Below are 16,489 nucleotides of genomic sequence, written 5' to 3' on the forward strand. Positions count from 1 at the left end.
ATCCAAACTTGAGTTCCAGTGGTTCTGTCGGTAATGTTCAGTATTCGTATCGGTCGTTGGCTGACTTCGTCGAAAACTTTTGTCCCAAACCGCGATATCGTCGCTTACCGGAAAATTTCTAAAAACGATTTCCCTCGAGCACGTGAATAATTGAGAAAGTTAACGGAGTCGATGTGAAAGAATTAAAATGAATTTCTAATAATGAATGAATTCAAACGAATATATCTTTCTTTATCTAGAAATATGTGCATTACAAAAGTTTTTATTTGTAAAAATTTTCATTTATCAGATATGAAAAGAAAGAAACAAAAAAAAAAAAACAAAGAAAGAAAGAAAGAAAGAAAAAAAGAAAAAGAAAGAAAAAAAGGAAGAGAGTAAGAGCGTCACAATCTCTTATTTTCGATTTAAGAGTTAGGAAATCGATCGGGAACGCGATATCGATAGTAAATTATCAATCAAAGTGTAACTCGCCGCTTCAGAGGGACTCGATCCGGAGAGTGAGAAGGGAAGTGAGAGGAAAGTACTCTCTTGGGGCTCGTTCGAAGGTAACCACGGGCTAACCGATGAACCTTCGGCCTAATTGAATTTCGCGTACGAGCACAGCGACGATTCGTTATTCTGGCCATTCAATTTGGCGCGAGAGTCGTGCCACTTTCTTTCGGTGCGACTACCGCATCTTTTTCATTCTCAAGGGCTTATACGTACGTACGTTCGTACGAAATGATTGTTAATTAGATTTCGAGCTTATTACTTACGAAAGAAGTTCGGCGCGCATGTATGAACCTCTTCTTGTCCGTGTACTTACCTGAAACAAAAAGGAATGAATAAATTAATAGAAGTTTGTATTTCTTGTATATTAATTCTTACAATTATATATTGATTTGTGTAATATAATAAATATTCTGATGGTTTATCCGATCATACAAAAGCCCTATAAATTTTTCTGACTGAATATACTATCGTATCACTCGTAAATAAATAAATATTTATATTTACATATTCCATTCTGTATACGTATATATTTATGTTTGATATTGATTTTGAGAATTGAATTTCGATTTGGAACAACGATGGTTCGGAAAAACGCTAGGGCAATTAGATTACCATGAAACAAAGCGACCAATTCTAAGATAAATTAATAGTGAAAATAATGCAAGGAAGAAACGGCATCTATGTAAACCTTAATCGAGCTAAGGTTAAGAAATAGCAGAGAAAGCCGGTTGTTTCTCTTCGTGTCTGGAAAAGGAAATAACAGAAGGATAGGCTTCCTTCCAGCAGAGGCAGCTGCTTAGGTTCTCACATAGATTAACCCGCGTAGTTTCTGTTCCGCTTCATCTAGGAGCCGGCGCTTCAGGCTGCCAGGAAGTCACTGGCAAACTCAATAGCAAATTGTCGAGTCTTACATTCTCTCTCTCTCTCTCTCTCTTTGTCTATCTATCTATCTATCTATCTATCTATCTATCTCTATCTCTTTCTCTGCTTTGCAATCCTATCTAGCCTTTCTTAGCGTCTTGTCTGTGCGAAGTCGTCTTTATCCATCGGGAGTTCGCAAATCACAGGCTGGTGGTTTGCTACGGCCAAATTATCCGGGAAATTCTGTGGGCAGGGGGCGTATATGCTCGACGGTGCACGCTGCATCGCACTCGCCTACCTTCTAGACTCCCTACAATCGAGATAATCCTCGAAATACGTCCGACGCCTGATCGCCTTAGGATTCAAGATTTTCCTACCGTGAACAAAGCGGGTAGCTCCTTTCGGTCCAACGAACCGCGACTTGAATCTGTCGATATATTCCAACAAAGTCGTTGTTACCTATATCAAGGAAGTTTAATTAATAGAAATACGATAATTTCGATAGATTGTGTCAAAAAATCATTTTCGATCGATGACTTGCTTATCAACTTTTTTTCCTCTTTATTTCTATTCTGCCAACTATATGAATGATACTGTACAATTCCACTTTGTGATTTTAGATATCTCACTTTATACAGTGCTTTATTAAAAGGATAAAGTTTAATGACATTCTACATATATATTCCAAGCGAAACGATTTTGCAGGTATTCTCGAGTTAACAACGTTCGAAAATAAATCTCGATTTAACGAGAAAGGTTCGCGTCAAGCGACCTTTGCGTTGGAGGGGAGTGGAGGGGGAGGGAGCTTTATATATACATACATATATACATATATATATATATATATCTATATATATATATATATATATATATACATATACATACGCGAAACTATTTGTCATTCTGGCACGAGTCGAGGAGGAATCAATAGTCTCCGACACCTTCGCTCAGGGGTGAAACTGAGCGAGGGTGAGAGATCGGTGTACGTTAGCGAGAGCAAACGGGGGAATATTGTCACGCTGTTGGATTTTCGCGTCTCCTAGTAGTCAGCGCAAGAAAGTCAAAGGGCTGTTCTTCACGAGGGGCGAATCCGAGCACAACGAGGAGATCGGAGAATCAGCGTCGAGACAGCTTCACGCCCGATTGCATTCGCTAAAGTTTATCGCTCTTCGAAGCTGATGATTAAAATATATAAGGAAATAATTATTTTTGCGTCTAATTAAGAAGTATACATAGATTAGATTATAAACGATTAAATTTAATTTTATATCACAATATCTTATTCAATGTAATAATATTTTGTTGAAAATTATTTATTATTTATTATTAATTATCAACCACATTCTATTTTTCTTTTATCATTGTTTAGAATTTAAATCAATTTTATTCAAATTTATTTTAAGGCACTTTAACTTTATAAGTTCTCCAAAAAGTATTCGATACTTTAGCGTAGGAAAAAGTTCGAAGAGATTACAAGTGTATTTGGCTTGATGCACGCGGGGAACCTCGATTCTATGCAAGCTCCATCCGATATACGCTTCTAATGGCAAAATGTGGTTATCTCGTACGAAGATACGGACGAGCATTGTGCAAGTGCACGCACACGTGAGTTGCTGTAAACGTCACAGTATATCGAGCTAGAAAACGCAAGGAGAATTGATCGACGCACAGCTCAGACAATTCATTTATCATGATGTTTAAGGGAAACAAAATTTACAAGATTTTATTTGAAATATTATTTCAATGTAATTTTTCTTTCACTGAATATATTTAACAAGTTTTAGTCATGAAAAAGCATAGATAAATATATATATATATATACATAAAGATTCAACGTTTCCGGTGGTACGAACAGTATTATTAAGCGTATCTAATTAATGAATCGGAGAAGTCGAAAATTAGTCTTCCTCCGAGGATCGTTACACGGTCTACCGAACGCCCACCGTCCATGGTGGAACGTACGAGTCTGGCTTTCGGGTCACGCTGCCAAGCGCAAGTTCCAAGGAAACTCGTCAAGGTCAGCCTGTAGAACGGTATTCTCGAGGCCGTCTACTACCTCCTTTTCCTCCTTACTAGTGAGGAAATTACGAGTCCTGTCTCCTTTCTACCAACTTGTTGTTCTCCGTTGTTCTTGTGAGTCGCAACACTATAATGTTTGCATTTGACAAATATTAATCAAGGGATTCGTAATTGCAGAGAGAAACGACATTGTTCCATCGAAAGATATTTGGATATTCAATGAGAAAAGACAGACAAAAAGGAAAACACTTTGCACACTTTTTAATCATTCCCGATGGCATCGTACGTACAATTAAATAAAATCGTATAAATACAATGCTTTCGAAAGTTACCATTGGCAGTTGTTAGCTCAATAATATTTTATAGAAGATAAGATCAAAGGATGAGCTTCAACAAATATTTCATTTGCTACGATCTATGGGAATTCGATGAACCTCGCTTAATTTGAGATTGTCCGTATGGACTTGACAGTAGTAATTAACGAGCATGGAAATTGTAATTAAATCGATTGTCGCTTTATTTTAATTAAATCGGATGTATAGTTCGTATCCATCAGAATTTCGAATATTGTTACGAAAAGAGTTTAAATCACGAACGAAAACTACGAGGGGAGAGAAATGATCTCTTTGAAAATCATATAGAAGAAAGGTAGTAAAGAAGAACGATAAGGGAATCATACGAACGTAATAAAATATTTGCACGAGGTTCGTTGGTAATAAAACTCTCTGGATATCTCGAGTGATATTCTATTCGAAGCGAGTTACGCGATTCGATTACCTATCTTCTTTTATATTTTTAAAGAAATACGTGCTTCTTGTGCTTTTACGCATACTGTCGACATTGTCTTCGAATTCCTTGATAAAGGAGATGAGCTAGGTTCAGAGAAATTGTTAGGTTGAAAGGGGGAAGACATTCTACTCCAATAAATACGCTTCTGTGATTCGTCGTTGCTTTAATTCGAAACGCGTCAGACAACCAATCAAAGGCAGCGTTAACTAACTCAAAATTGATAATTAATAAAGTTTCGAGTGTTTCATTATATTGGAAATTCAGGTGACGAGGAGAAAGTTCGTCCTTCCGTCCCGTGAGAAGTCAACAAATTTTCAGAGTGAAGATGGTAGGTAGATTCGGTAGATAGTATAGTTTGGTACTTACCCATTTACAAATCGATGCAAATACGGTTCGGTTCTATAACGCATGATAATCCATAAAGCTTCGTGGTTGTTGCTCAGATATCTATATAGATTCTGCTCATTAACGTGATACAAGCTACGTCGTTACGGAATGCTACCTTGAGAGATGCCAAGTCGAAAGTTTTCCGAAGCTAAATGATGAAACGCAAGATGGTTAAACTTGACTTTGCTCTATTCGAAGCTAGGAAACTCATACCGATAACTTAGGAAGATAGGCAAAAGTGAGTTCGCCAAATTCCAAATTACTTCGAGAGGATTTTGAAAAATCCTTCCAGTTCGTCGTCAGAGATCTGACAAATCCTCGAAAATAATAAGAGTTTGTTCTTGTACAATAAAAGAAAATAGACAATGAAGTAATTGAAAAATAAACCGAATACTACATTCGATATCGTATATACGTATTCACGTTCCGTTATATATATCGAGAAAATCGTGCAGCAAAATGGTAGAAGAAGAAATCGTTTTACGGAGTCGAATAAAGAGTAAATGTAAAGAAGACGAAAACACGATAGCCGGGAGGCTTGAAGATGCAAGGAAAATATCGAGGTTCGATCTCGTTGGAAAAGAGAAGATAGAGAAAGAATAACGTGGATCCGATCTGATCTGGTCGGATCGAATCGGATCGTTGCCGAAGTAGTTGGGACGATCCGTAGGTAGATCCAGTCGTAGATCCGAGGATGGGTGGGCTGTGGTAAGCGCAGAACCGTGTCGTGGATAAAGTGCTGCCCGTCAATGTCTGTCACCAACCCTTGTCGCAGTTCTCTCTTCTTCCTTCCAACTCTCGACTAGACGTGCACACCCCTCGAACCTTCTCCGCGAATGCCTAACTCCCTCTCTGTCTCTCTCCAATTCTCTTTTCCTCATATTCCCTTCGATTCATCCAACGAACACAGAGTCGACAATGTACCGACGACTCCCCATAATTTACGGGTATATTCGCGCATGTACACGCGAGTGATCAGCTCGCATCCTCTCGCTCAAAGAGTGTGTGTAATAGAGAGAGAGAGAGAGAGAGAGAGAGAGAGAGAGAGAGAGAGAGAGAGAGAGAGAGGGGTGGGAGAGGGAGAGAGGGGGGAGAGGGAAAGGGATTTCGATTTCATCGATAAATCAATCACCGGCTCTCACTATTCCCTATGTTTATTCCATTAATTGAGCCAGAGCCGTGTGCGCCCACTGTAATATACGACGTTTGGAAAAGGGCGGAAAGAGTAGAGGGAGGTGAGAGGCGGAGATAGAGCAAAGGGCGCTAACGTAGGTAGAATCCTCCCTATGACGTGCGTAAATTACGAGTATATCGAACGCCGCTCTTCCTGGATATCCATTTTCTCTAACCATTCATCTTTCCGATAGCGTCATCAAGGTATACGAGTGAATCCTTTTTAAACAATGATCTTTTTATTTTAGCCTCTTTCTTTATGTATACAATGTTTTAAAAAACTTGTTTCTTGGAGAGAGAAAGAGAGAGAGAGAGAGAGAGAGAGAGAGAGAGAGAGAGAGAGAGAGAAGGAAAGAGAAGAAGAGATAAAAGAGGGAGAAGTTTTGTTCCATTGAAAAAAAATCTTATCCCATAGTTTCGTGAAAAAGATAAACGTTTAATCGCCTCTATTTGTCGTTTTCGCACACTTAGCTCGGGAATATAGTAAGAAGATAGTTAGATGAGAGTAAAATATGAATAGTCGAGTAATCATCTCTCTCTCTCTCTCTTTCTTTCTCTTTCTCTCTCTCCCTTTCTCTGTGTCTTTCTCTCTCTCTCTCTCTCTCTTTCCCTTTTATATACATTACGTGGTACATACATCCACTTAGGATCGAAAGGTTCGTACGCTCGTGCATACTACTCCGCCGAGACAGAAGAGAGGGCAACGGGCGATGTTACATACATAACTGCATATGTGCGCGCGCGTCTGCGTACACAACTGAAGAATAGCCGAGGAACCCCCGGAGGCCTGTCGGAGGTGAGAACAGTACATTACCCTTGCTCGCGTATGCCTCTCCGACTCCTCAACTCTCTTTTCCCCTCATCCACCCTCGCTCACTCTCTCTCTCTCTCTTTCTCTCTCTCTCTCTCTCTCTCTCTCTCTCTCTCGCTCATTATATTCACGCATCTCCAGCTGGCGCGGCGCGACGCGTTTCGTTCGCCTCGCTGCGAGTGCTACGATACTTCTCTTTCTCTTTTTTTTCCACCCTCTTTTCTGTCTCTCTCTCTCTATCTCTTTCCCTCTTTCTCTTCCTCTCTCTCTCTCTCTCTCTCTCTCTCTCTCTCTTTCTCTTTCTATCTATCTCTTACCCTCTTTCTTTCTTCATTCCTCTTTTTTTCTTTTTCGTTAATATACGTCACGCGATATCACCGTCGCGATGATAGGATATAATACCGTTCGGTGATATTTATTAGAGAAGCTAGTACGCTTTCCCGGTTTATAAGAAATTCTTCGACAGTTCTCTTATTAAAAAAGAAAAAAAAAAGGAAAAGAAAAAAAGAAAGAAAGAAAAAGAAAAAAGAAAAGAAATAAAGAAAAAGAAAAAAAAAGAAGAAAATTAGAAAATCCGAGCTATACGATGTTATAATTAATGTGATAATTATGTATATAAAATGGAGAATACTTTCTTTTTATTAATTCTTTTCATTTATTTTCCCTTTTTTTTTCCTTTCTTTTCGCAAAGTTCCATCAAGCAAAGTTTCTTTCTCGTTCGATAGTATCAGCGATGCGCTTCGAGACAAAGTTATTCTCACGGTTATAAGGACGCGTCTGGCTCGTAGGAACGTCCAGATGGGTGTGTACATAAATGCGTACTGGTCGGTCAGGTCCGTTGAGTGACAGCCAAGCTAATGGACCATCTCTCTTCTCTCCTCTCATCACCGACAGCCGGACGCCATTGTTGACTTCGCATCGCGTCCTCCATAACGGGCATCTCTGTCGTTGGACGCCTATATACGCCGTTCATCTACCAGCCACGCTTTTCCTTTAACCTTCACATCTACTCTCCTCTTTCTCAATCCGCATCTATTTCTTCTTCTTCTTTTTCTTCTCGAGTTCTCTCCTCTCTTCTCTTTCTTTTCCATCGCTTCCTTCTAAAGAATTTCTTTTATTAATCCGTCCACGACGGCGCCAGTCGATGCGACTCGAGATATAACCGTCGTCGCCCGGAAATCTCGTCGTTCGATGCTCAAAGAAACACGGAATCGATCCCGTTCTGCAGAGAAGCGAAAGACTTCTCTTTCTCGACGAAGAGCCAACTTCATCGGCTCTCGAGTAATGACGCGCGTTATTGCTTTCGTACATTCCTTCGATCCTTCGAAGGATGTTTTTCTTTCCCCCCACCCCAACTTTTTTTTTACTTTTTTCCTTTTTCTCTCCTTTTTCATCCTTTACTTTTACTTTTCGTACTTATCCCAACCGACATGTTTATATCTATCACACGATAAATAATCGCGATAAGATACGATAAACGTGAAATAATAATACCCATGAAATGGTAATGTAAAATAGAGTTCAATATGATTTTTATCCAAATTTTATATCGATTTAATGTTATTCATTTGTTGCTCATTGGAAAAGCGACTAATAAATTCATAACTACGTTGTTACGTATCTATGTTTCGGATTAATATTTGATTTAATTTGTGGATAACAACAAATCGTGGATGTTTATTAGACGATGGCGTTTTAGTTATTAGTTTGAGTGCCGTATTAAATGAAAGATTAACATTGAAATTTCTCGATTATACGAAATCATCTTCAATAATCTCTCTTTTATATTTTATATTTTTATGTTTTATTTCTTTTATAAGAAAGAGGGCTACACGTTTAAACCATTCTAACAGAGCAGAACAGTTCACGATACTTTACGGTTCTTATCGAACGTTTAAAACCCTACCTGCGTAGCGCGGTTCTCATAAAACATTCAAATGTAGCTTTCTGAAATATTCACTCTTGCTAAAGATAGAACCTCTCACGTTGGTGTTTCAATATCGATGGGAGGTTCCGAGCTATCGGTGAGAACAAATCGAGAAAAGCGATAGAATGGTAGATCTTTTTTGTCTCTTCGATCGTAATTCTTGACGTTCGAATAAATAATCCAGCGGTTTGATTTTCTGTAACCGTGACGTTACGTAATTAATACATAATAGTATCGATTTTAACCCGTCACCGTCTATTATTATCGTAATTAATTAAACGTCGCGTAACCGGAGAAATAACGATTAATCGCGCGAATTCTCGTTGGCTCTCTCTCTCTCTCTCTCTCTCTCTCTCTCTCTCTTTCTACCTTTCAATAAACCGTTAGTTTGCGAATGAGTTTCGCGAAATATTATTATTATTATTATCATTATTATTATTATTATTATTATTATTATCATTATAATTATCATTATTATTATTAATATTAATATTATTGTTATTTCTCTTTCTTTGTTTTATAAATCCTGGCTTTTCTTCATATTTTACGGTTTTGTTATCCGAGTAAAATATAAGCGTATTGTAAAGAATTTAAGTGGGTACTTCCTGAAATTTTTTAATTGTATTGGTTTTCTATTCATTTTCTTGGTTATGTCTGTTAATTCACTTTCTCTTTGTTTTCTTGATAGTATGATACGTTCAATACATGCTTCTAAGTGATACATTCTGTGGTCCGTTAGAATGATTTGTTTGTTCAGTCTATTTAGATTTTTGGTGCTTGCATTTAGCCACTTAATTATTCCAAAAGAGTTACGACAGCAGCGAAATTGCATAGGTATTTATGGCTTTTATGATGTTTTTGACGTTGAGTTTTGTTTCAATTACAGAGACTAAGCGATTCTTGTATATATTTATCTCTGTATTTGCTTATTGTTCAATCTGTTATTTTGTTGGAATCCCAAGTATTTGTACATTTCATCCCTTCACATTGCTTCAATGAACTCATTATTCATTGTTTCTGTTTTCACTACGAATTCATTTCTCTGTTATCATTCTCAATATATTTGTATATTGTGCATTTCTATTATTATTATTATTATTATTATTATTATTATTATTATTATTATTGTTATTATTATTATTATTGTTATTGTTATTGTTATTGTTATTGTTATTTTAAAAGTTGAGATCCTGTGAAAGGCGTGTAAACAAGTATCAGATGACATAGCGGGTTTTATTGATTCTTAAGCGAGTCGTGACTCCATTGCCATCAAAATTAGTGACATGAAACGTTGTAGAAGTAAAGAGGGATGAGGAGGATGATGGTGAGGTAATCGAGTAAGGTAGTAAATTAATGTAGGAATAATAGATAATCGATCGATAGGTAGATTACTTTGGAGTTTCCGTCAGAAAAAAGAAAAGAAAGAAAGAAAGAAAGAAAGAGAGAGAGAGAGAGAGAGAGAGAGAGAGAGACGGTGAGAAACGAATCCTTCGTTCGAAAGTGCTTCCTCACGAGAGGTTGCTGGAAGAAGTAAAGAGAAGTGAAGAGACGAGAAGAGAAGAGGAAAGAAGATGGGAGAAGTAGCATTGATTCAAAAAGTTTGCGAAACTCCCTGAGCGACGAGAAGCGTGGCTTTCGTCTTACCCAGTTCGCGTTTCACTGCCTATGTTTTTCCATTTAGGGAAAAGCTTCGAAGAAAATGGAAAAAGCGCCGGGTCATATCCCTCGATATCTCTGGCGAAGCGGTCGAAGTTGTCGAAAAATGAACTGCGACAAACGAATGACGGTGAACGGGAACGCGTCACGAATTCTCAATCGAGATTTCGATTCAGTTTTGATTCATGGTACGTTTATCTTGTTTATGACAGACATCAGTCGTTCGATAAAACAATAAAATGCGTTATTAAATTCTTCGCATGCGTTAGAAAACGCATTAACGATCTCGACATGAGTTTTCGATGTTACGTTGAAATAACACGATCATTTTCTTTTAAACGAAATCGGTTGAGAATTTTTTTTTATGGACATTAGGTATCAGTAAGAGTACCTACTCACGATTAAACTGTATTATTACGTTACAAAATCTTACATCGTATCATAGACTTTTTCCTTTTCTATTTGTTCCACTCCGTCTCTTTTTTTTCTATCTCGTTAGTGAAAAGTGGAAAATGCGAAGAACACAGTAACGATTTAAACGGACGAAGAAGAAGAGGAAAAGAAGAGGAGAAGAAGGAGAAGAAGAAGAAGATAGGAGTTAGGTAGCTACGTCGGGGAAAATTGCAGAAGACAAAAACGTGCTGACGCTAGCTTTCATTAAAATTAAGTAGAATTAAAAGTAGCGAAATTAAGAGAATTACGTATTCAAAGGAGGAAAGTTTGTTGCGCTTTGAATTAGTTCAGGACTTGACACGTTCTCTTCGAAGAAAATTCACCCTCCGATTTTATCTTCCGACCTCACTCTCTCATCGTTATTTTTACGTACGTGCCTTTTACCTTCGAGTGTACCGCGCGCGAAAAAAAAAAAAAAAAAAAAAAATTATTTCACAGAACGGAGTGCGTGCTTCGGCGCGAAGAAGAAATTTTAAGTGAGCCTCCTCGCTCGAAGGAAGAAAGGGAGAGAAACTTGGAAATCGCGGTTTATTCGTTATTCAATGCGTTTGGTATTCTTAATGAGGTCAGCGCGATTAATGAAAAGTTTTCTTCGCACGTGTCTCCACGTTGGTTTATATTGTGCGGCATCCCGCACAAAAGGATCTTGTTCATTTCGTGAAAGAGCGGAGAGACGAGTTCACGAGATGACGTTAAACGAATCACTGACGACTACGTAAATCTTTCGAATTGGGTCACTGAAGGAGAAAAAGAGAAAAAAAAATGCAAAGAATTCAGAACGCCAAGCGACTCGTTATATATTCCGTTGGTTGATTATGCCAACGCCTAGATGCTCTCTAAGCAATGATTTGACCTCGTTCGAGAAAAATCACTGACGTCGTTATTGTTTTCTTTAAGAACGATAAAAATCTAAAGAAGAAATCTTTTATTTCGATAAACTTTCTAAGATTTCAAAAGTATCCAGAAAAATGAATAAAAAAAAGTGTTAGCACGATCGAATGAGATCGTTAAAATAAAATTTTTTTTGTGTTGCGTTTTCTCTCTCTCTCTCTCTTTCTCTCTCTCTCTTTCTCTTCTCGAATGAAATTTTATCCAAAAATATACAAAATGATCATATTAAAATATATATTCATTATTATTCGCTTTTCAAATTACATTGTATAATATGAGCACATGAAAATCCGGAGAAGAGTGTGACAGTTTTTAAATCGAACTTTGAAGTATTTTAAACGATACACGTCGATCCGAGGGATTATCCCACGCGTACTTTTCGGATAAAATCCCGGACACCAAAGTCCTCGACGATTTAAAAGCCAGTCGATGCATGAGTTCTCTCCACACTTACAATACTGAATTTTACAATGTCGTCGTTGAAGCAATTGCGGAATACGGAAAGGCTAAGAAGCCGTAGTATATGTACGTTGCATTGTTTCGAGAAGAGCGTTGCTTTATCGCTACAAAAGTGGCGGAATATCGCATTCATTGCGAACGACGGTAGTGGCCACTTGGACTAACCTACCCGGCGCCGCATTGCGTCCTTCCTTCCTCGTCCAACGTGTATCTTCCTTTTCAACCTTTCCACGTGTGCGTGCACGAATGTGCAACGCCGAGGGAGGATATTTATGGGCTTCCATCCATGGAAAGCGTAAATGTGCGACCGAATGTATTCAGGAATCGATTGTACCTGCGGGGATTTGCGATTCGACCCCAGTGACCCAAGATGCGTTGTACCCGAAGGAATTAGTTCGTTAGTTTAATTATTGTCAACCGAGCGAGTTCCGACTATTATAATGCATTAAAATTACAAAGAATATTATTATACAAATCTTTTACATTGTTTGTTATCTTCGTTTGAAAGATACGAATTATGTAAAAAAAAAAAAAAAAAAAAAAAAAAAAAACAAAAAGAAAAAAGGGATGAAGAAATTTCCGTAGGAAAATTCAACTCGAAACTTTGTTCCGATAGGAAAGACAAAAGTAGAAACGTTCTCGGCGTAAAGTAGGTACAGTGTTCTGCATTGGCAATCTTATTATTAAACTAACGTGCAACTAGCGAAGGAAGAAAGGAATTAATGCAATTCCAATTAGCCGAACCCACTAGTCTCGCAGTCGTTCCTCGTAGCTTCTGTGTTTCTTTAGAAAGACAAGCCGCCGTCGTAGAAACCAGTCAGCGGCACGGCGGCACGTACAACGAGGTGAATCCCGATAGAAGTCGGCCCGAGTAAGTAACTAAGCGCTATAACGTGAGAGCGCGGAGTAGAGAAAGACAACGTGAGGGTGGAAAGGAATAAGAAAGAGAGCGAGAGAGATACAAAGAGAGAGAGAGAGAGAGAGAGAGAGAGAAAGAGAGAGAATGAGAGAGAGACAGAACCAGAGAGGACGGTAGTTGGTGAACGTAGGTTAGAGGAGAGAGAGGGAGGAGGATGGGTAAAGCAACATCGCGGCTTGCTGGAATTCCTAGTCCTTTGGTCCCTTGTTGAGGTGCCTCACCGGACTTCTACTTGCCCGAGTAAATCACGTGAAAACGTTAAATCGAGAGGCCATGCAAATAGTTGCTTCACGAAGCACGCGGAATATCCTTTAGACTTGCGATATCGTTAAAGGGTCACGTTAAATTTCCTATAACTTTCGCGATAGTTTCGTGGATATTTAAAAAGAAACGATCGAACGAATTTCATAACTGCGAGAAATTCGTATGTTAGAAGGTTGAAACATACATTATATATTAGTCAATGTTAGACTTTGTATTAAACTTTAAAGCTTGAAATGATATACCGTAACATTCTAGTAGCATCGATCAAGTACTCACGCGGCAATTATCGACATTCCTGCCTCCTCAATCCAATGGATATAGGAAATAGCATTCGCTCCTTCCTCGCATTAGTCTAGAATAGTTCTCACGTTCGTGTAGTATCGTCTACTATCTCATTACGTAATAATCGAGTTGTAATACAGAGTTAAGCACCTGCCAAGACTCGAGACACGATTACGACCCGATCGATTCGGACAATCGATGTTCTCTCTCTCTCTCTCTCTCTCTCTCTCTCTCCTTCTCTCTCTCGGTAAATTAATATTCCGCATACCACTTTGCGATTTTATTTACACGAGTACGTGTCACCGCTACATAATATCTTAGGAATGTGTGCTCTATGAAAATACGTACGATACCTAATCGCTTCTCGGATTATTGATAATTAACTCGAGATTTATAATGCAGTTAATCTTGAGTAATCACAGGAAGTTCGCGTATATCCATCCAACACGCGAGCCACGATATATCAAACTTTGCTCGCGATATCCGTGTTCTGTCGTCGTACTCCATATCAATATACGTAGCACACCTTCTGGAAAGGAGTTCGAGATTCCTTCCACGGTATGAGCGTCACGATAACGCCTCGAAATTTATTTCTCCTGACTCTCAACTCCTCCTTCTACCCATGGCGCTCGCTCTCATTCGTTCTCTCTCTCTTTCTCTCTCTCTCTCTCTCTCTCTCTCTCTCTCTCTCGCTTTTTTCACCTTTCGACCTCACTCTACTCGGACGTCGAACGAAAGTTTTATCGCGAAAAAGTAGGTAGGTAACTACTACTGGACGATTCGTGGAAAAATTTACAGGGGGAATCGGAGAAGGAAGAAAAAGAAGTTTGAGAATGAAACCTATCTTGTTCGATGTCGGACGGTTAATGCATCGAAGAAGATGTACGAGTATCTTCATCGAAGCATGATCGATTAGAGCATTAGCTAGTTCACCCATTTGTCGAATCGATTCTCAGAATAGAAGAGTACCGCATATCCTCTTGCGGATGCGGAGCAAAGACTCAAGAAATAAAGAAATAGAACGTTCTCCGAGAGAAATTGTCGAGTAATCGTGTTAAACCAGCATTGGGATTTGATTAAATTTTAACTTCTACGAGTACAACATATAAAAGAAGATCAGGCTCAAGCACCCAGAAAAGAAAGAAAAAGAGAGAGAGAGAGAGAGAGAGAAAGAAAGAAAGAAAGAAAGAAAAAAGGAAAAGGAATGAAATAAGGAAGTTTTTCATGAATCTCTGGAAGAGGAGTACGGTCCTTTGGAAAACAAATGCGCTTCGGGGTAACTCAGCAGACCTTTCACTACGATCTGTTTTTCCTTTCTTTTATTCACTGTTTTCCTTTCGTTTTTCAAAGTGTAAAAAGGTACACGAAATAAAATTCCGACTTTCGTAACCTACATATATACGAGTATACATACATTCATACATACATTCATACATATATATATATATATATATATATATATATACCTTGCGCGAATAGATTAGTATATCTCTGAATAAAATCGCTCTTTTTAACACCGCCGAATCATTTTTCTTTAACGTTGAGCGTGTAAGTCTACTTTGTAAGCTACTTCGAGGTGCCTACGTTCATTCTCGTAACGAGAACGTAATTCCAGCGCGTTGATTTAAAAAAGAACGGAAAGTGCAAATAAGCGAGAGCCGAGAGCGGCCATCAAACAGCGTAATTGTGATGTATGAAGTTAGAGGCCGATGTACGAAGACTTGGTTTGATGGATGAGAGCTCAAGAAAGTGGTGGTATGGTATGGTGTAAGGCGCTAGAACGAAATGAAATAACACGCGGTGGGGAAACTGGATGGAGATTATTATAGGCCGACGCCAACGTCGATGCTACCGTAGAGGAGAGCTTTCCTTGCAAACAAACTCCATCTGTCGATTTTCAATAAGTTTCTGATGCATCTTTTTTTTTTATTTTCATTTGAACTTATTGTGATATATTTTCCTTCAGCTTTTCCATACTTGATAAAAGTACGAGTTTTACTTTAATACGATATATAGTTACGTATATATATATATAGTTATATATAGTAGACATATAAATTGTCAAAAGCAATAATTTATTTCTGTTTTTTTATCGATTGTATTCTTTCGAGAAGAAAATCATCTTATATGGATACATTTCCCCTTATTATGAAGAAAGTTGAAGAAAGAAAAACGAGGGTCACGAACATCGAAGGTAAGGATCTCAAAATCTCTCGACGCGAAGAGTTTCTATCGACACAAAAGCTCGAATCTCATCGTAAACTTTCATAAAATCGACAAGAGGAAATGTGAAGAGATTGAGATAGAAAGAGAAAGAGAGAGAGAGACAGTCGATGCATATGCCATGGCAAAGAATATACAGAGTAGAACTCGAGTGGACTCCTCCTGCGATAGCTTATCGTATTTTCTGTGACGTGAGATATTACCGGAAGTATGCGGCCTCGAACCATAAGATCGAATTCTTTTCCTTCCTTTTTTCTTCTTTCTCTTCTTCTTCTTCTTCTTCTTCTACTACTACTTCTTCCTTCTTCCTTCTTCTCGGTTGGCACGAGGAGTGCACCGGATGTCGAAAAAAAAAATGTAAAAAGTGGAAGAAAGGTGGGATACGTTCGTCTCAAACGAATCGTTGGGCGGAACACGAGTGCGCGCTGATTTCCTGAGAAACGTGAAATCTCGCGGGTGCTATCGTTCGAACAGTGTCGTCCTCGATATATCGTCGGACTCAGTGCTGTTTGTAACGGAGGGGATTGCGAAACGTGCAGACCGCAATACCCGTTGTACGAAACATGTCCCCGGAGTACCACTCGCACCAAATTGAAACTGGTCTTTGCATTGGATTAACTCTTTGCATTTCTCGAGGCAACAACTTTCCCGGAGGCGGTCCAGTATCCTTAGTCAGAGATGCAGGAGCAATAGAAACAGCAAGACTATTCACCATCAGTCTTCCAGTTTCTCGTCTTTTCCATGAAACTCGCGTCGTCTTTCAATCTCTTTCTACGAGAGCGCATCTACGAGAAACGATATCGTTCTCTGACAGTACTCTGACACTCCCCAAGGATGTTAACGGCAAAAATACGGCCGCGAGTACGCTTGATTATCTTGGCCG

This window comes from Vespa mandarinia, chromosome 6, assembly GCF_050613455.1.
Source record: "Vespa mandarinia isolate Hongniang chromosome 6, ASM5061345v1, whole genome shotgun sequence".
NCBI classification, from domain to species: domain Eukaryota; kingdom Metazoa; phylum Arthropoda; class Insecta; order Hymenoptera; family Vespidae; genus Vespa; species Vespa mandarinia.